A 22,279-nucleotide genomic window follows, 5' to 3' on the forward strand; every position below is an offset into this window, starting at 1 on the left:
ACGAGAGGGAAAATGGAACTCCATACCTTGCCAAAATCTGCAACAACATGCTCTGTATACTCTGAATGATCTCTGTAGCATGAACAACACATGAGTGTTTACAGATGTATAGTGTTTTTTCATTATAATATACTCACCAAAGCTAATAAAGAGGGCACACTTCTCAGCTTCAAGAGAATGATGAATGCCAAGTGTTGATTTCCATGAGCAGCCACCTTCACTTGTTAAAGTTTCCCAGACAACGGTTGTTTTTCATTTTTCCCTTGGTCTGCTCCCTATGGCCTCTGAAGTTGCTTGAGAGACCCAATGCATAATACGTGGAGGATAACCCGAAATGCAAATTATGTCAAGCCTCTGGACTTTCTTTTACCCCCTTCCTCTGTATTCAAGCATTCTCTTCTGTGGAAGTTGGTGATGTCATTGCATTCACCAATAGGAGCCTGCCAGCGTTCATATTTTACAGGCAACCACTAACATTCAATCAAATATTTTTACCAAACATAGAATAAAGAAATTAATTTAAATATCTATTTTGGAAAACTGATACTTGATTTGCTATTTTCTTTTAGTTTAATCATTGTTTATTGGTAAGCCTTGGCAATAGTTGCATGCAATGGCAGGAACTGAAAAATATATCATTACATTCATTCTCTTTCAAAAGGGTCCTATATCATTCAATGCAATAAATAAATCCTCTTATCATATATGAATTTAAATATTGAGTTCATCCCATAGTGTGTTTCAGTTAAGTGGTGGTATTTTTGTTGTGAGCATTATGGTGCAAGTCTCTATTAGACCATTAAAATCATATATGCTTATGCTTTTGATGATCAAATGTATTCACATGTTTAAGCCTTAGCATTAATAATTTGGGATGAAATCTCTTATTATTGGTCATGTTCAACAGTTTCCCCAATATTTAAAATAAAAAATGTTAAAAGATTATGTTTCCAAAATAAAATTCAAAAACTCAAACATTTGAGTCGCTATGTTCCGCATATCTTCTACAGAAGTGTTCAAATTTGTATGAGAAGTTCCTCCTTCCATCACTGCCTTCCTTGTTGTTGCCTTCAACTTCACAACATTTTCTCGCAATTCCTTTCCAATAGAACCTTCCATTAGATTTTTGACAGTACTTTCTACCACCTCTTTTGTTACCAATTTGAATTCATCAACATCGACACCCTCGAAATCTAGGCCCAAGTTCCATATGTCTCTTGCAAACCAACAAAGAATAAATTGATCACCAAAATAAGGCCATCCAATCAGAGGAACTCCCATGCTTATTGCCTCAAGAGTAGAGTTCCACCCACTGTGCCTAAGAAATCCCCCTACAAAAGGGGGAGAAAGCACCTACAATCAATAAAAAAGCTTATTTTAGATATGAATTTTGAAATCTTGTAGCTTATTGTGTATACCATAGATGTTTAGCAAGCTAATTAGCATATGACTTAAACATCACATACAAAGATTTGATATTAAACTACACCTTACCTTTTTAAAGTTTTATTATTTTTCTTAATGTTTAAGATTGTTTAGCATGTAACATATCTTTGTACCAAAAGTAACAGGGGGCCTTACCTTCAGCTGATTTGTCCAACTAACTATGAGGGCGCGATCCTTGGTTCGATCCATGAAACCCTCTGGTAACTCTGCGGACTTACCTTGTGCTATATCTGATCTCAGCACCCACAAGAAAGGGTACCCACAAGCTTCTAGTCCAAGAGCCAGTTCATGCAATTGCTTTTCAGATTTTACGGCAATGCTACCAAAGGAAACATATAACACTGAGTGCTCTGCTTGAGCATCTAACCATTGGAAGCAAGGTTCATCCTCTTCCCACATGCTGGACATGGATTTCCCGCCTTCCAAGAAATTTGGGAGAAAGACAGGGCCTATTGCCAGAGCAGGGCAGCCATTAACGCTGAGACCCATTTGAGGTTCTTTACCTCCTTCAAGCTCCTCAAAAGTGTTGACCAGCACGTAGTCCGCTATGTTTTGGAAGCGAGATTCATGAAGAAAGCACTCGTAAGTGATTTTAGAGATATATTTCTCGCGGAAGAAGGAGATATGATATGATATGATAGATTTTAATGACGTCCACGAGACTAAAGTAGTCTATGGGACCCATGCAATCGCCCTCCCGAGTTAGGAGCCAAACTAGTCAGTTGCAAAGTTTTGGTTAACTTGTCTCTTCTTCTCTGAATTTTGATAATCAAATCCGCTGTTCTCTTCACTTGATCTTCCTCAAATAAATAGTTGAAGTCCTTGTTCTGCAGAATTTTTGTATAATCAGATCTGATGTCGTTGTAAGCCAAGCATTCCATGACAAAGTGTTGCTCTGTCTCCACTGTTCCCATATTGCAGAATAAACATGTTCTGTCTGCCCACTATTCCTTTGGAACTTGCCATCTACCAGTTTCACATCGCAGCTGATGTGAACTAGTTCTAATTTGTGCCATCAACATTTTTGCTTTCCAGTTAATAGGTGCCCTTATATAGGCCTTTTCATCATGACTAGAAGTGAGATTAAATTCTTTAATGTAATAAAAAAATTTCCTCCCTATGTGTCTTGTCCACAGAATATTGTGAAATTTTTCATTGACAAACTTTTTTATTTCTTTAATGTTATCCAGGCAAGCTTGGATGTTGATGCCCCATTTCTACATCCATTTGTCATTTTGTTTCATCCATATGCTTTTCCGCCTCACAAGTTTTTCCTCTATTACCAACTTGGGCCAACGATGTGTTTCTAGACCTTGGGTTTTTTTTAAATAGCTTAGCATTCTGATCAATGCGACGGCTTCTAATGGAAAGGAACCCACCTCCGCCAAAAGGATTTCATACGGAACTGTGGTCTTGACTTTAAGATTGCATGTGATAAAGTGTTTTTGAATTCTTTCTACTTGTCGCCATTTCTGTTTGGACATACTACCGCCCCACACTTCACATCCGTATAGAATAACCGGAGTGACCAGCAAACCAAACAGAGTTTTCATGGTCGTCCAATCTCATAATTTTGCGTTCCTGCACTTGTTTTGTAAAGAGTATAACGCCTTCCAGCCCCCTTGGATCCTTTTCGATCTACAATTATCCCAGTTGAGTTTGTTATGAAAATCGATGCCCAAGTATTTGTACTCTTCCGCAATCTCGGTTGGCCTGATTGGTGGGATTTTTCCGGGAAGGCACGTGATGACTTTCTCTTTTGATTTCAAGTCCTCCTTTGCAATAACACTTTTCATCATTTTAGAAGATCGGGTGAGAAACAAAAGTAACGAAACAAAGCTCAATGTATATATCACAGAAACGAGTAAAACAAGAAACAAAAAGGAAATAAAAGATACAGACAAACAGAGCAAGACAGGGCATTCATAATAGCTCTTTTGATGCCAAAATAATGTGAAACAAGAGTACATGTACATCCAAACCGAGGTAATAAACACCACAAAAAAAGAGGAAAAGTGACAAAAACTAGAAGAAAAATACCTTTGACAGGGATATGACGCAGAGAAAGAAGAAAGTTCGCATTTTTGTGAATAATGGAATACGCAGTACAAGTATGCCAGAATACAACTCTCGGGACCCCAAGATTTTTAGCTACCTCTGCCGTGCAGGATAAATAGCAATCCGAAACAATCCAGGTGATTGGCGGCACAACTTGAGATTCATCTGCTGTAGTCAACAGACTTTGTAAAGTAGGACCCAATCTTTGCAGCGCAACCAAAAGCTCTCCCATCTCAGCAGTTCAGCCATGTTCAGGCGGTAAGCCGCCAGGGATTGTCAAAAACCGAAATTTGAGACCCCTTTGTTGAATCTCACGGTCACGTGCAGCTGCATCTTTGGAAGATGCTTTCAAAAGCCGCTGATCCATCCATTCAGTGGTTACAAAAGTTATGAAGAATCCTCGCATGGCCAACAGCTCTGCGAGGTTCATCATTGGATTCACATGGCTCTGTGCAGGACGTGACACGATTACTGCGTGCAAAGGAGCCACCATTTGTCCGGAACTATGCACTATAGTGCCCTCTCTCCCTTCGTGTGTATACAATGGTTGAGTAAACCATAATTTAAAGACAGTGATTGAGCATAATATTTGGTATGAGACCACCGACTGATCAGTGTACAATCTTTGAAGTGTGAACCTCACGTCTCTAATGCTGTATAATGATTTAATACTCGTTCAACATTCAAACATTCAATAGTGATGTTGAATGACTAATAGTTCATAACAACTTATCTTTGATGATTGATTAGAATGAATGGAATCTTTCATGATAGAATGAATGGAACATTTATTATTCATTACATTTAGGCGATATTCACAGAGTTCAGGTATCGGGAGGTCCCCCATTCCAATACTGTTCTAGCTAAAGCATGCTTAAATACTGAGTTTTCTCCGAAGTGGACTCCACTTTGTTTGCAACAGCATTTGCAAAACCTTCAAGAATTAGTGTGCCTTATGAATCACTCATTATAAAGCTCACATATCCTTCAAAGAAACATAGTGGTTAGGAGCACTTGAGCTGGAGTATCCCATGGAACCCCCCTGCTTTACCGTATGCTGCATCACCTAGATGTTATGAGTGCAAAGTGTTTCATTCATTCTAGTGAGAAGAGATGGGTTCTTTCGAGCCACTACTCATAAAACACGAGTCAATTAGTTTAACTCAAAAACTACACACTTGAATCATGATAGCAATATCACAATTTAACTTACTATAGAGAATATCATTTACTTATTAATGATTCCCTTTACATTGAAAATAAATTATAAAAGTGAAATTGTATAAATCCAAATTTTTATTATTTGAAGAAGAAACAACAATAGATAAAGATGCAACTATTTATCAACAAAATTGTACAAATGTATACGAAGCCTCAATTTTATACTATAATACCATCTATTAGATTATCTTCTATACAATGATAAAAAATAGTTCTTTGTGTGAAATATTTTTGACATTAGAAAGATGAGTTTACAAACCATAATCGTCTCCATCAATTTCTCAATAATTTTGTAAAAATCAACTTGCATTTACCAATAATTCACCAATGTTAAAAAGGAGAGTTTATCTAGGTGATGACAAATGTGAATCACCGAGAGGTCACCCATCCTAGTACTACTCCAGCTTGAGCACGCTTAACTACGAAGTTTCCTCCATGGTTAAAGCTACGCTACTTGCAACCCTTCACCAAGTGTTGTGCTTTATGAGCCATTCATTAGAAAGTCCCTTAAGCTCATCAATTGATAAGTAGGATATATTTTCCACAGCAAGTCAAATTGTGATATTGCTATCAAGATTTAATTGTGTAGTCTTTTAGTCAAACTCATTGACCCTTATTTCATGAGTAGTGGCTTACACAAACTCATCTATCATGACAATGAATATAACACTTAGCACTCATTGGATCTAGGTGATGCTCATAGAGGTGAAGCACCACAACTTCCTAGGAGGTCACCCATCCTAGTACTACTTCCGTTCGATCACTTTTAACTATAGAATTTCTTCCATGATTAAACTCACTTTGCCTGCAACCCCACCGTCCTCTAGTCCAAACACCTGTTCATACAATTGCTCTTCAGATTTTACAACAATGCTACCAAAAGAAACATATAACACTGATTGCTTTGCTTGAGTGTCTAGCCATGGAAGGCAAGTTGTATCCTCTTCCCACATGCTATATATGGAATTCTTCCTTATAAGTAATTGGGAAGAGAAACTGGGCCAATTGCCAGAGCAGGGCATCCATTAATACCGAAACCCATTTGTGCTTCTTTGCCTCCTTCCGACTCCTCAAAAGCATTGACTAGCATGTAGTCTACTATGATTTGGAAGCGAGACTCGTGAAGAAATATATTGTAAAGGTTATCGGAGGCATATTTCTCACAGGAGAAAGAGACGATGTCAGTTGGCCTGATTGGTGGGATTTTTCTGGGAAGGCATGTGATGACTTTCTCCTTTGATTTCAAGTCCTTCTCTCCAATGAATAGTGTTCGTCATTTTAGAAGACATTAATGGAATGAGGACATGTATCCAAAGATTGGACAAGAATCAGAAGTTACGAAACTAAGCTTTATGTAATAGGGGAAACATTAATGTAATAAGGAATCAGGACATGTATCTCATTGTGCTATTGATATAACATGTAAAACAAGAAACGAGGAAATAAATGAAGTAGGCAAACAGGGAAACACAGGGCCAAGCGAATGTGAAACATGCCACATCCAAACTCTGTTAAAAAACCAAAATTGAAAAACAAAATTTTGAAAATAATTAATTACCTTTGACAGGGATATGACCCACAGAAAGAAGAAAGTTGCAATAGTACAAGTAGGCCAGAATACAACTCTCGGGACCCCCAGATTTTTACACACTTTGCCGTGCATGATAAATAGCTATCCGATAAAATGGTCGTTGAGCATAGTCTTTAAAAACTCTGCCATTCTTAAACTAGCACTTGCATTCAAAGGAGCAAGGGGTAGATCGATAGTGGCAAAAGGTGGAAGTCTATATAAGATAGTTGTCCATGTATATTTTTGCCAATATTTAACACAACATGAAAAGATGTAAACAACAAAAAAATAAATTTAATTTTTTTAATTTGATATGAATAACAATCAAATCCACCATAGTCACATTCATATTCTTAAATTCATATAAGAAATGTAGAGGACAAAACATTTATTGCATGTTCACCATATTTTTAAAAATAATTTAAAAATTAAACTAAATTAGAATACAATTTTTTAAAATGTTTTTTATTAATTAAAAATCCTAATGAATGGTGGTCCCTGCATAGACATCGCCTCAAATTTACACCTTTCATATTGACATTCCTTTTAGTTTCCTTAATTGGGATTTTTAGGAAGTTTTGGCTCAGTTCATCAAGTTTCACAAGGTTGTACAATATGTCTGGGGTTCATCTCTAAATCCATATGTCTTGGATGGGAGGATTGACCCCCTGACTAGTTTAAAATATATATTTTTCAGTGGGGAGGTCCTCACAATATTATTAGGTATCTTGGTATCCCTTTCTCTATTGAACCTTCTCTTAAAGATATGTGGCTTTGGGTTAAGGAAAAAATCACAAAAAAGTTAAATAAATGGCACAATAGACCTTTATCCTTGGCTGGTAGAGTTTAGGTTTGCTAAAAAAATTTCTCCTCTTACAACATATATTATGACCCTAAAATCAAATGTTTTAAATGGCTGTTAATTTTGGATAGACTCCCCATTAGAAAGGATCTTTTTGAGATGCATTATTGTACTATTTGTAGAACTCCAGAAATTGGGAGGTATATTTTCTTTGATTGTAACTTTTCTAAAGAGATCTGGCTCATGTTTGGTATCTCTTTTCCTACCAAGTTTAATATTTTTGAAATCATTACTGGTCATATTGATGAGATTAAGAAGGATACTAATCTTTTCTGGAACATTCTTTGGTAGATCTAGGAAAGTTGATAAAGACAAATTTAAAAGACTTCTCAATACTAGTTACGCCACCTTCTTGGCCACTAAACTCAAGGATGGGCACTTATGGAGGATGCATATGGACAAATTCCAACATTTTGAGCAAGCTATCAAGTAGTTCAATAAGGAAGTGAGGAGGACTAATAAAAACACCACTGATAACATGATCCTCTTGCTCAATCAAATTCAGAACCAAAAGAACATTGTTTGGATGGAGGGTAGTCTGGGTTGGACAACATGGGTGGATGCTCATGAGGATCTGCTTCATTAATCCTCCTTTTTTGTTTCTAATGTTTACATTTTATTACTTAACTCTTTGATACTCTCATGGTGAGGTTTCATCTCGTGTATATTTGAAACTCTTCGGTGAACATTTGTATTTTGATCTCCCTATATATTATACAAAATAAATTGTCTATGATTACCCAAGGATATAAGTGCTATAGGTAAACTTTTTGGGTCATCTTGGTCCCAAGGTGGGTCATTGCAATTATCAAATCAGACAACCACATATAGAGGTGGTTTTGGGGGTTTACAACCCGATATATACACAATATCTACCACTTCCCCCAAGTGATCCATTTTCAAGGCCCATTTGAATTCAAAGGTTTGTTGTTAACATCATTTGTTGGCCTTTACATAGCAAGAGTTCTTTTGGAAGCCAATCACATCACTATCAAGGTTTGGTTGTAGGTGTTCTCTTACTATAGTACTAAGTGTAGCAAGACGATTGAGTAACTTTTGCATTTTTTTGATGTGTAGCCCAACTAATTTTTTTGTAACATGAGTTTAAATCTGAGAGCTCAATTTAGTAAACTTTCGTGTAAAATGAGGAATATAGTTACATTATCTCTGAGCAATGATAGGTGCAAAAATGAAGCTCAATGGGGGGTTTTGAGATTCAACTATCTTGTCATATCAAGACCAAAACAAAGAATTGAAGACATTGAAGAGGAATTCTTTTAAATAGTTCAATTGCCTTATATGTGCTTCCATTCACCATTCAACACAATACCAATATAGGTCTCAACCTATGGGTCTTACGTAAGTTGCTACAATAAAATGGTAGGCTCTTAAATTTAGTACTTGTAAGTTTGGTTGGGTGTGTCATATGAAATGACTTTATCTTTTTCATGGGAAGGATCATGGATCTCACTCCCAAGTCATTTCACATGTTTTTTTCTATTTTTTCAAATTCATAAAGAGTCAAGGATGGCTTTATTATCGAAGAATAAAGATTTTTTATTGTCTTAATGAATAATACAATATTTGTTAACGGTTTATTTATATCGTTGTCTAGTTAAATTTGTAATGATCACATAAAACATACTTTAAAAATAAAGTAGAACACTTAAACAATAGTGTTTTCTTAATATTTTATTATTTGTGTAGATTTTTTTCTAAAAGGGAAGTAAATTAATTCATAAGAAAGATTTACATTACGAGTAAAACTTAGCCTTAATTTAGGCATGTAAAAATAATTTCATAAGTCATTTATGTTTGGAACTAATTTGTTGGTAGTTTATTAGTCCAAAATAGTGTATTGGATTATTGAGTAGTTTTTGGGGATGGAAACAAAATACATTTATAACAATATGGACATTTATGGTAGGGGATCATACCAAAAGATAATTTAAAATTGGAATGAGCTTGTGAACTAACACCCAATTAAAGAAATGTTTTTCTCACTTAAAATCTAAAAAGATATGCTTATTTTCAAATTTTAATATATATTTTTAAAATTAATTTCTTAAATTCCTTGCATATATATGAATTGTTTTTATTATTTAAAAAAAGAAGAAGATATTTTATAATTTTTCTAGTTTTTAATCTTTAATTATCAAATAAATACATAACATTTTAAACTTCTAAAAAATAGAAAATAATTCTATGAAGTGAAAAATATATCTTTGAATTTAGTTCATATTTTTTATTTATATAAATTAGTTTAAAAATTCATATCCTAAACTCTTCACCTAAATAAGGATAATATTATTAACTTGTGGATTGACACCCAATTTTAAAAAAAGTTTTTTTCTCACTTAAAATCCAAAAAGATATGCTTATTTTCACATTTTAATATGTTTTTTTACTATTAATTTCTTGAATTCCTTGCATATATATATGAATTATTTTTATTAATTTTTAAAAAATAAAGATATTTTATACTTTTTCTATTTTTTAATCTTTAATAATCAAATAAATACATAGCTTTTAAACTTCTAAAAATCCAAAAAAATTCTGCAAAATGAAAAATATATCTTTGAGTTTACTTCTTATTGTTTATTTGTATAAATTAGTCAAAAAAATTATATCCTAAATTCTTCACCTAAATAAGGAGAATATTATTAACTTGTGGAGTGACACCCAATTATAAAAAATCCCCAAAATGGTAGCGCATTTATTAATAGCCCTCATCACACATGTACTAATAGTTGATTTTTTTTAGCTTTCTTTGTTTTTGATTGTTCCATTTGTACAAAGTGTATTTTTTTTGGTGAGCGGCAATTGAAGAGTAAACATAAGGGACCACACACCCTACAAATTCTATAGAGAGCCTGTGAATGTGGGAAATCCGAAAGGTTACCTTTAAGCTCTTCACTCAGCTACAAAGGTTTATTGGAAAAATCAACAAATCTTGACATACGATTAGAAACCGTAGGAGTGCAAAATTAGTCGCTTCTCTGATTTCATTCATTTGAATGTTTAGTAGTGGTTTTCAAATATGAATGAATGGGTGGTCTAAGAGATTAAAATCCATCACATTAATTTGTTTAATTTTTCTGATATGAATCATTGAAGACATCAAATTAACTTGTATTCAATTCCTTTGTTCCTAATCCACCATTTTATAAAACCTTACCTCCTCAGGCTCAAAATACTTATTCAAATTCCCTGTCTTAATCTCTACTCACCTTTAATCTCTTTTGTGAGATTAATCCAGTAGGTAAGGCATATAAATATAGATTTCGTATAGCCATTTCAAATAGAGGAGATAAGGATGCAAGTCTGAGTTGAAACAGACCGTTGGGGGGAATAGAGATAATAACTCTTAATCATGTTTTTTGAAAACGTGTGTTTTTTCATAGACAAATGGCATGTGGTTGAAGCAACTCTGTACATTACATACATAGTGCCAGGTGGTGTAGCAGAGCTGTCCATTTTTGTAATACAGTAGTTGTGTGTGTGTGTGTGTTGTGTGTGTGTGTGTGTGTGTATATATATATATATATATATATATATATATATATATATATATATATATATATATATATATATATATATATATATATATATATATATATATATATATATATATGACTGTGTTACTCATATCGGCAGATTAAGGAAACAGGTGACCGTAATAGTTGGGGAAGTGTAATAAGGCCATTAAAGAGATGGGCGAACAATAGTTGAGAGTAACACAGGAAGTAGCTTAAACCAAGTTGGCAAATGCCCCTGTCTAGTTTTAAGTTTTCTCCATTTTGACGATGTTATTTAGAGCTTCCAACATGTGAATTTGTGTAATGATATAAATTCATTGAGTTAGCTCACTCATTAAATGCAAGATCTATGATACAAGATCTTTGTTGGATAAGATCGCAATAGTAAAAGACATTAATGAAAAGCACAAACCACTCAAAAACAAAACAACTAGTTGTTTTATGTGTTGGACAGGTTTATATGAAATGCTCAGCTATAATAGCATATCGGCTAAAAATGGTTGTTGACTTTTGGTATAAGACAAACGAAGGGAAAGACTAATGTACAATTTGTGAGCAGTGAAACTCAATTGTCTCTATCGAACTTTTAATATTTTTTTACATAAATTTATTTGTTATGATTCAATGCATTAGATCATGTTTATTGAGTAGTGGTTTACAAGAATTTATCTCTCATGATTAGAATGAATGGAATACTTAATGATCATTGTATCTAGGTGATGTTCACACAGTTGATATATTGGGAGGTCACCATTCCAATACTAAATCTCAAGCAAACTTAGCCACAAAGTTTTGGAGGTGAAATCCATTTTACTTGCAACCACAATTGCAAAAACTTCAATGAGTAACGTACCTTATGAATCATTCATTATAAAGCCCATTTATATATCTTTCAAGAAAACTTTGTGGTTAAGTGTGCTTGAGCTAAAGTATCTCATTATGCCTCCTTCCTTCACCTCTCTGAACATCACCTAGATGCGACAACTACAAAGCATTTCATTCATTCTAGTCATGAGAGATGGATTCTTGTGAGTCACTACTCATGAATCATAGATCAATGAGTTTAATTCAAAAATTGCACCCTTTAATCATGATAGAAGTATCACAATTGACTTACCATAGAGAGTATCTCTTTCTTATTAATGATTTCCTTATGTTAAAATTAAATTATAAAAATAAAATTGTATAAATCTAAATTCTTGTTATTTAAAGAAAAAACACTTACAACTATTTGTAAAATACAATATTTTTTACACAAAACCATACAAATGTATACAGAACCTCAACTTTACTCTATAATACCATCTATCAAACTATCTTCTATACAACCATTAAAAATAGTTCTTAATTTGAGACAATGATGACATTAGAAATATGAGTTTACACAATTATAAGTGTCTCCATTAATCTCTCAAATATTTTGTAAAAATGAACTTGCATTTTTTAATAATTCTCTCAAGTTAAAAAAGAGAGTTAAAAAGGTACAATTTTGAAATATGAGGAAGAAATGCTTAAAACACAAATTCTTGCAATTGTGTGACTAGACTAGCTAATATATACTCTATATATAAAATAAGTCGAGATGCATCGAGGTGTTGAAATTTTTTTAATGCATATTAAAAGTGAATAATGAAAAACTTCAACACCTCAATGCATCTCGATGTATTTTACATATAGAATATATTAGCTAGTAGCAGTTGCAGCGTGCACAACACATTGAATAATTAATTTGATTATGGTTAAAATATAGCTTTACAATTTATATAATGGTTAGGTTTAATATTAGGATCTCTTGATCTATATATTTTATTATAATTAAGGATAAGATTTAGTGTTAATGTTGAATCTATCATCTTATTTGCCAGTGGAAAAATGCTTAGTGTTAGTGTCAAAGTTAGGAATAGTGTAAAATCTATCATACCCTTATATAAAGCCTAAGACTAACACAATAATATAAACCTAAATTATAAATTATCTTAGTCACAAAGACTAAACCCTAATCTTTAGCACTTAACCCTAATCCTAAATTCTAAACCTTAATTAATCCTAAATTCTAACCCTTATATAAAACACAACACTAAAATAATATTATAAACCTAAATTATAAATTTTGAATCCTTGTCCTAACCTTAAATTCTAAATCCTACTCTTAATTTCTAAATTATCAACCCAAAATAATAAAATAAACCATAATAATAAATGGTCAACCATAGTACTAAATGATAAACTGTAATCCTATATACTACATTCCCTAAATGCTAAACCCTAATCCTAACCTTAACCTAGTATAATTATTAGATGAACTCATATGAAAACCCTAATATTAATCATAATCCTAGAATTTATAGCATGGTTAAGATTGTAAGGTATATATCAAGGTTTAAGGAAATATTAGTGCAAGGCTTGATTGAATCATTAAGGTTAGTGTTTAGGTTCAAAAAGTGACAGATTTTGGTTAGGATTCAAGGTTAAGGGTATGGTCTAAATCATGCTTAGCTCAAGGGTTAGGGTTAGATTTTGGATTAGTGATTGAACTATAGCATTAACCCTAAGATCATGATATAAATACTAACCCTAAATATAAACCCTAATCCTAGATGCTAAATCCTAGAGTTCTAACCCTAATCTTAACCATTTAATAATACCCATATGCAAACCTATACCCTAATACTAATATTGACAACAACCCTAGATCTAAAATACTAAAGTCTAATCCTAGTCCTAATCATAAAGACTAAACACTAACCCTTATTACTTAATCATAAAGTAGATGTTAAATGTTAATTACAACATTATTCCTAAATTCTAACCCTTATATAGAATCTAACCCTAACATAATATTATAATCCTAAATTATAAATTTTAGACACTAATCTAAACCCTAAGTCTAAAATTTAAACCAATAACCCTAAATACTAGGGTAAACCATAATCCTAAATTTTCAATCCTAATACTAAATGGCCAACCTAATCTTATATTCTAATAATCTAAATGCTAAATCCCAATCCTAATTGTAACCTAGTACTAATTATTATGTAAATCCATATCCTAAACCTAATCTTAATGATAACTATAAAAATATTTTATGTTGAAATCTAGTCCTTGTTTTAAAGTGTAATCCTAACCCTTGAGAAATTCTAACCCTATTCCTAAATCCTAAGCGTTACGTTTATTGTTCTAGGGTAATATAGTTAAGGAAATACTTAAAATTGTCATTGGGGTCAGGATTTAGGTTAGACTTATGATTAAAAATATGATTAAATTAAGGATTGGGATTAGGGTTTAGATATAGTTAACATTAAGGTGGGGATTATTTTTTATGACTTATGTTTAGGGTTGGACTTAGGAATATGTTTAGGGATAAGGTTTAAGATAATGGTTAATATGTTGGTTAAGGCTAGGGTTTATATCATGGTTAGAATTTGGCTTATTAATAAGGTTAGAGATAGACTAGACGGCTTAAACATCACACACTAAGCTTCATTCCAACACTAAAAGTGTTAAATAGTTAAAGCTAACTTATTTTTTCCAAGCTTAATTTTCTCCTTAGTGTGTGATGTTTAAGGATGGCTGAGATAGACTTGTGGGTAGGGTTAGTGTTTAGGGTAAAGATTATGGTTAAAATTTGGGTTTACATCATGGTTAGGGATAAAGTGAGTATTTAGGTTAGCGAAGGATTAAATTTTTGGTTAGGGATTATGATTTGGGTTCTAGGGTATGTGTCATAGTTAGAGATAGGGTTTGGGATATCTTGAGTGAAAGTTTAATAATTATCAATAGGGTTAGGGTTTAGGTTAGAAGTATAATCAAGGTTAATGTTTTAATTAAGGATCTTTTAGGATTTTTCTATGAATTGTACTTTGGGTTAGGGTTAGGGTTGGATTTTGTTAACTTATCATGTTAGATTTAGTGTCATTCATAGGGTTAGAATTATGACTAAGGTTAGGGCTATTTTTAGGGTTCTCATTACACTTTGATTAGGGTTTGGGGAAATATAATCAAGAAATTTCAATGCCTTACTAGGTAAGTGCACCAAGTTGTGGTGCCAAAAAGGTGACACCTTTTTTTTTGATAACTTTCAATAGCGCGCATGCGCTATAGCACTTACATGCTTATGAAAATTCTAAATTTTTATAAATGGGCTAGATACTCGCATTCCATTCATTTTTTCTCCATTTTCCTACTTCCCCTCCTCATAGCACATACGCAGACTGAACAAATTGAAGGTTTTCACCACTTGCCTTGCCAATATGCCTCCTAGCTATCAAAGTTTGAGATCACGAGCACATCATATTTGTCTAACCTTCTTTTTGCATTGTTTTATATGTTTTTTGAATTGTTTTTTAGGTTTTTTTTAGTTTTTCTTTAAACTTGTTTATTTATTTAGATTTCAATTTATTTCTTTTAAGGAAATGTGAATAATGAACCAAAAAATCCCCAAGAAGATCAAAACCAAAACCCTCAACAAGACCCAAACCAAAAACCTCCAAAATAAGAACAACAAATTCCATAACCTACACCAATTGGAAGATCTCCTCCTAGAACACAAGAAAACATAATAAATGAAATAGAAAGAGACAAAAATGAATTAGAAGCACTCATTAGTAGGTTGAAAGCTTCTAGACAAACTAATACATTGAGAGCTCAATTGCATCCTCCCTTGAGTCCATTAAGACCCACGTAGCTTCTATTAGTGATCAGTTGGAAATTTGGCAGGTTAAGAGGGATGAACAAAAAAGATATTATGAAAATAAATTATCATATCAAGATGTTAAAAGAAAAGATATACCAAAAGGGAAGATTTGTGCATTATTTAGAAAGCCTGGTCAACAAGATACTGTTAGAGAGACAACTAAACGGTTCCCCATCCATTGGTACATACACGATGGTATTAGGAACAATTTTTGGGATAGATGGTGGATGGTTTTTGATGCTCCTTCTTGCAATAATCATGAGGTCTCAATGTATTTTTTAAGGAAATTGTATTGTGAGTTTGTCCTTGGGGAGATCCCCAATTATTTTGATATATTAGACTCTCAGGGTAGAGGTGGGGGGTCATCATTTGAGAGGCTAGGGGCACGTCATGATCCTAATGTAGTTAGGGAACCTATGGTCAAGCCACAGGGTGAGCACGTGACTATTCCTTCAGTTGTGAAGGAACATGTAGAGAGGCCAACACTCTAGGGACTATTAGTGCTTTGACGCAGACCCTCATTCATTACACGAGTCCATAAGTTGAGGAGGAGCCTTTTTCACGTCGTGGTCACATGTGCACATCATGCGGATCCTTAGGCACATTTGGTAGTCATGCTGGAGATGGTGCAGATGATGGGCTAGTGACTAATCAGTTCCTGAATGAGACATGTGGCATTGACACACAGGTAAATTAAAATTATAATAAACTAATTTAATCAAATTTCATATGTATAGTGAATGACTAATTAATTAGCATGTATTGACGTTGTTCAAAATTCAGGGTCAAAGTGTTGGCGACCCTAGTAGTGATCCCCCGACCCCATTTTTTGTCCCATCGACGAGTCCAAAGTTATGTATCGATTTAATCATTTGAATTAATACATATATTTATTAAGTAATCATATGAAGGATTGAAAAAAATGTATGCAGGTGCATCAGTTCTTATAAGACCGTCGACATTCACTATGAACTCTGAGCCCAAACATGATACGAGATTTGTAGAGGTACATTTCTTTCACGTTAATTTTATTCATTTGATTATATTTGTTTCATGTTTCATGTTACATGTAATGTGTATTGTATGACATGCAACTCTTGACATCTAAGACTCCTCATCTTCAGCAGTTTGTCAATCATGGAGTGGCTACAGCTATGGCTAGTTCATAGACATTGACTGAGGTATGAAAGAATTTTCTTGGTTTTAGTTTTTTTTTATAATAGTTAGTATCGAAATTTTGAATGTTATTTATAAGTGATTATATTGATTGAATTGTTGCAGGGTCTTGTTACCCCCGATCATCCATGAGCCTTTGAGGTGGACTTGTAGAGTGACTATATGATGGTGGTAAGAAAATAATTAATTTTATGTGTACATATATTTGATTTCAATGTATAATAATTATTGATTCATATCCACTTTGTTTGTATCATCTCAAGTTAGAGAAGAGCCTCAATAAGAGGACGAGCAAGCATGTGAGGAAGACCCCATCATCGCCATCATCTCCCTCCACATGACAACCGAAGACCTCTAGAGATTTGTTTCCTTCTCCTCATGGCAAGGAGAAGATATAGTTGATAGACATACATGTATAGGGATCAACGGACATATATGTTGGATTTTATGTCAAGGGACATATTCGATATACATTTGATGTATAAATGACATTTTATGGTTGATGTATGAAATTTATTTGATGCATGGCATTATTAGACTTATGACATTATTGGTTAATATATGATATGTTTGTTCATGTATGACATTATTGGTTATCATAATATATTATGTGTTTGTTAATGTATGACATTATTGGTTATTATTTTATATTATATGTTTGTTCATGTATGACATTACTGGTTATCATAATATATTATATGTTCCTTCATGTATGACACCCCTAGTACTCGTACCCATGTACCCAAGTACCAGGTATACGTATCCCAAGCAGCGAGTACTCGGTGGAGAGCATCATAGCTAAGGACCTTGATTGAGATTTCAGATTTTTTTTTTAGTTTTTTATTTGTGTATTAGCTCATTGTTTATCAAGCTTAATTCAAAACCTAATCAATTAAAAACTTTGATAGAATATTGATTAGCAATAAACTTTATCACTATTTAAGCATAAGTTTATCATTTTGAATATGCCATTGTCATATGATTTATGATCTTGTTCATGTTTACAATTTTCCTTCTCTGTTATTGGTTTATCAAGCTTAATTCAATACCTAATCAATTTGAAACTTTGATACAATATTGATCAACAATAAACTTTATTAGTGTTAGAGCTAGAAATTTATCATTTGCAATATGGCATTGTCATATGACTTATGATCTTCTTGTTCATGTTTAAACCTTCCTTCTATGTTATGCATCTAAACATTTATCATAAATTATTATTACAAACATATAACAAATCTGAAACTGAAAACAATACATTACATTTGTAAACTTTATCACTGTTCTTGATTTGAAAAGTCATTGTCATGACTCATAAATTCATGTTTTCCATAAATATAAAAGTATAATTAAAAATAAAGTTTGACATACCCAAGTACCCCCCTCCCCTATTATAAAAAATAGTTGTACTTGTACCCGTACCCATACATGTACCCTAAGTACCCCAAGTACCCCTGTCCCCATGCAACCTTGTATATTATATGTGGATCTTGGTGTTTTTAGTACACCTATGTGGACTATAGGATCTCTTTCTACTTATAACATCCCTTGACCTTGCCCAAACTTGCAACATCACTCCCTTACTCTTCTAGGAACAATATCCCTCCAAAGGTTTTATAGGTCTACTAGGGTACCATAGAACTTCCAGTCCAACATAGGTTTACATGATGTCCTAAGGTGTTATTGGAACACTTGTACTATGCTTGAATGGATAACAAGAATGGGTTTGTACTCAATTTCAAGATTTCTTCACAAAAGGGCTACAACGAGAGCCCCTAATTAAACCTCCACCTAGATTTCTAGGGCCAATAGCTCCTTTGTCTTAGAGTTTCAACACCTCTGTCCTTAAGAAAAGTTAATACATAGGACCCATGCTCAAGGATTTTTAGGGTCTCAGGGTGCATATAGGTCGTACAACAAAAATAGAAAAATTTAGGGTTTGGTAGGGTTTTCTTGGCTGCCTGTTGTCCCCACTTTGAAGACAGCTTCCACACTTCATCAAGACTCCTCCTCCACAAGTTAGAATCTCCTCATACCCCTCTTCAATCCCTCAAAAGGGCAAGTCTTCATTCTTCAATATTTTCTCTTGAGAGCTCTTTCTTTGCTTTCAGTCCCTAACCAAGCATTGCCTAGCTCGCCTAGGGCTTGGTCAAAATTCTTTGCACTCACTCTCAGGGCCCTTGCTTGCATAATATAATACATTAGGGTCTGTAACCTTAAAATCTAGAAGACCATGGAATTTCCATAGTGGAGACAAGACTTAAGCCCTTTCATGATAAAAAACTCGAAAACTGGCAGCAAACAGGTATCTTTGAAGAAATTTACAAAATCTTTCAAAACTTGGTCATAAAATATAACTAATTCATGGTGAATATAGAGGCTGTAAGTATCTAATATTTTTTAGCTATTACAAAGAACTTTCATATATCTATTGCTTGACCTCATTCAATCCATGTCTCTTGGCTTAAGGCTCTACTTTCATGGCATTAATATCCTTAAAAGTGTATTAGGCCAATGGTTTAAGATAATGGGATGCATGTCCCATGTTCATCTATGACAAACTACTTTCCTAAACCTTTTTGTTCTTTAACTTCTTGAATTTAATGCTTTGTCTACTATACAAACCATCTTTCACATCAGCAACAAGACAACTATGAACTTCATTGTTTTGACATCTTTTGGAATCCCTTTGCTCATTTAGGCCATGAATTTTGGAGCATCTATTGTCATCTTCTTTAACACTACTATTTCCATAATGCTATAACTATCACATTCTCAGAAGGGAAAACCTCACTATTTCAATGTCTTATCCTTAATTCTATGAAATTGCACAACTTTGGAACTCTAGATTTGTTAGTTTCTTATCCATTAGATCACCATTCAGCATAACAATATAATAATATATTGATATAGTGTAGCCTCAAAATCACCATATATCACTAGTGCACTGACATGTATGCAAAAATATTTGAAAGCCTTTGTTGAATTCTCAGTTCATGCTAGGTGAAACTTGTAAATTTATTCCAATAGAGTTCAACATTGAAAAAATAGGAGTAGATAATAAGTTTCCTCAAACTACCAACCTACCACCACCTAAATGCCATTTGGAGCTCCTCTTCATAGCTTTAGAATTGTGATTGTTCCTTCTTCATTATCCCTTTATGAACTAACTCGCAACTTTACAACTCATTATAGTATTTGATTGTGAGTCATCTTGCATGTATAGAACTAGGTGTTTTTTTAAAAGATCCTTAAAACATTTTAATTTATTACTCCTACTATAAATAGTACTAAATTTATTGTATTCCATTACACATGATTACTATATTTATTAAGATTATTGTCTCACTATGTCTTATTATTTTTTATATTCACTATCATATGATCCATTAAATTAGTTCTTATATACCTCTACCATAAAGGTTCTCCATGCTTTTAACCATATGACTATAATCTATGTTATATAGTAGTAAACTAGATTTTAAGAGGTTTTTCATTATACTTTAATCAATCATTGATCTCAATTGGACACCTCTATTCCATTTGCATATAACTACTACATAGGCTTCTCACATGTACTTTTAACTTGTTTGGACCGAGCATTATTGTTGTGCTTAGTTGAAAGAAAAGTCAAAATGATTTTAAAGATTGTGATGATCGTACTTTTCCACTTGACATTCTTTTACTTATTCCATCTACATAGGAAATGATTCCACTTTCTTTAACCATACCATAAATCCCTAGAAATGAACACGAATATTAAGTTTAATACCATGTCATTGTTTTCATGGAAATTAGCATTTTGATAAAGATTTAAGAGTTTTTTTAGAAATATTGATAGTTGCACTACTACAAAGGTTTAAAAATTTGTTCATTACACTCACTATTGTTGCCTTGAATATTTTCCTTTGATCTCATTCCTTTGTAATGCCTTTACCTTATACTTTGATTTTCATTACTATTGTTTTGAAAATTATAGTAGCATTTTATCTGAAACCCTTCATGAATATCATCTTCCTTAGTCTATGACGTACATCCCAACCAATCATTACTTGGAATGTAATAGTTTCCATAGTCTTTCTTAGGGACATTTTGGTTCAGCATGCCCAAGAATTTTTGAGTGCTCATCAGGATAGGATGAGGTTCGGGCTAGTGTTTACCTAGCCACCTAGAGCTAACATAATAGATAGTTCAATCCCATGATGAAAGGTGAGAGAGATTTGGAAAATGAAAACTTTGTACTGGCCAACACTACAAGTTTCAGCATCACTCAAGATGGTGTCACAAAATCAAAATGGAGTAAGATCTCCAAAAAGTGAGAGATTTTATCATAGGTCTCCACAACATGGTCCTATAGGAACTAGAATCACATCCATACCTCACATGAGCTCTGAGATATGCCCCATCAAAGATCCTTGCCCTATGGCATTTAGTAACCCTTAGGGATGTTTCAGTTCGGCATGCACGAGAATGTTCAAGTTCTCAATGAGACAAGACAAGGTTGGGGATAAGGTTTACCTAGCCACCCAGAGCTAATGGAATAGATAGTTCGATCCCACGACAAAAGGTGAGAGAGATTTGGCAGTTGGCAACTTTGTACTGGCCAACACTACAAGTTTTAGCATCACCTGAGATGGCATCGCAAAATCAAAATGAAGTAAGCTCTACAAATAGAGATAGAGATAAAGGTTATTGTAGGTCTCTACAACATGGTCCTATAGGAACTAGAATCACATCCATAGCTTGCATGAGCTCTGAGATATGCCCTGTCAAATATTGCTTCCCTATGGCATTTAATGACCCTTAGGGACATTTCGATTTGGTGTGCTCGAGAATGTTTGAGTGCTCAACAAGATAGGATGAGGTTAGGGATATGGTTTACCCAACCACTTGGAGCTAATGGAATAGATAGTTCGATCCCATGATGAAACGTGAGAGAGATTTGGTAGTTGGCAACTTTGTATTGGCCAACACTACAAGTTTCAGCATCACCCGAGATGGTGTCACAAAATCAAAATGGAGTAAGATCTCCAAAAAGAGAGAGAGGTTATTGTAGGTCTCTACAACATAGTCCTATAGGAACTAGAATTACATCCATACCTCACACGAGCTCTGAGATATGCCCCGTCAAAGATCACTACCCTATGGCATGTAGTGACCCTTAGGGACGTTTTGGTTCAGTGTGCCCAAGAACGTTTGAGTGCTTAATGGGATAGGATGAGCTTGGAGATATGGTTTAACTAGCCACTCAGAGATAACAAAATAGATAGTTTGATCCCACAATGAAAGGTGAGAGAGATTTGGCAATTGGCAACTTTGTACTGGCCAACACAACAAGTTTTAGCATCACCCAAGATGGCATCACAAAATCAAAATACAATAAGATCTCCAAAAAGTGAGGGAGGTTATTGTAGGTCTCTACAACATGGTCCTATTGGAACTAGAATCACATCCATACCTTGCACGAGCTCTAAGATATGCCTCATCAAAGATCACTGCCCTATGTCATTTAGTGACCCTTAGAAATGTTTCAGTTTGGCATGCCCGAGAACTTTCGAGCACTCAACAGGATGGGATAAGGTTGGGGATAGGGTTTACCTAGCCACCTAGAGCTAACAAAATAGATAGTTCGATCCCATGATGAAAGGTGAGAGAGATTTGGAAATTGGCAACTTTGTACTGGCCAACACTACAAGTTTCAACATCACCTGAGA

The 22,279-nt window shown here is 33.8% G+C and overlaps 1 pseudogene across 1 annotated transcript; it reads right to left on the bottom strand.

Annotated features, from left to right (window-relative positions):
• Window positions 1–861: 861 nt before the first annotated feature.
• LOC149541672 (7-deoxyloganetin glucosyltransferase-like) lies at window positions 862–4,021 on the bottom strand (annotated as a pseudogene). Its single transcript, XR_016355152.1, has 4 exons — window positions 3,487–4,021; window positions 3,146–3,223; window positions 1,582–2,069; window positions 862–1,353 (listed from the first exon to the last, which is right to left on the bottom strand). The product of XR_016355152.1 is annotated as a 7-deoxyloganetin glucosyltransferase-like (transcript).
• Window positions 4,022–22,279: the final 18,258 nt, after the last annotated feature.

The sequence above is a fragment of the Cupressus sempervirens genome, chromosome 8, assembly GCF_028749045.1.
Source record: "Cupressus sempervirens isolate cs-2001-9-10 chromosome 8, ASM2874904v1, whole genome shotgun sequence".
Lineage (NCBI taxonomy): Eukaryota > Viridiplantae > Streptophyta > Pinopsida > Cupressales > Cupressaceae > Cupressus > Cupressus sempervirens.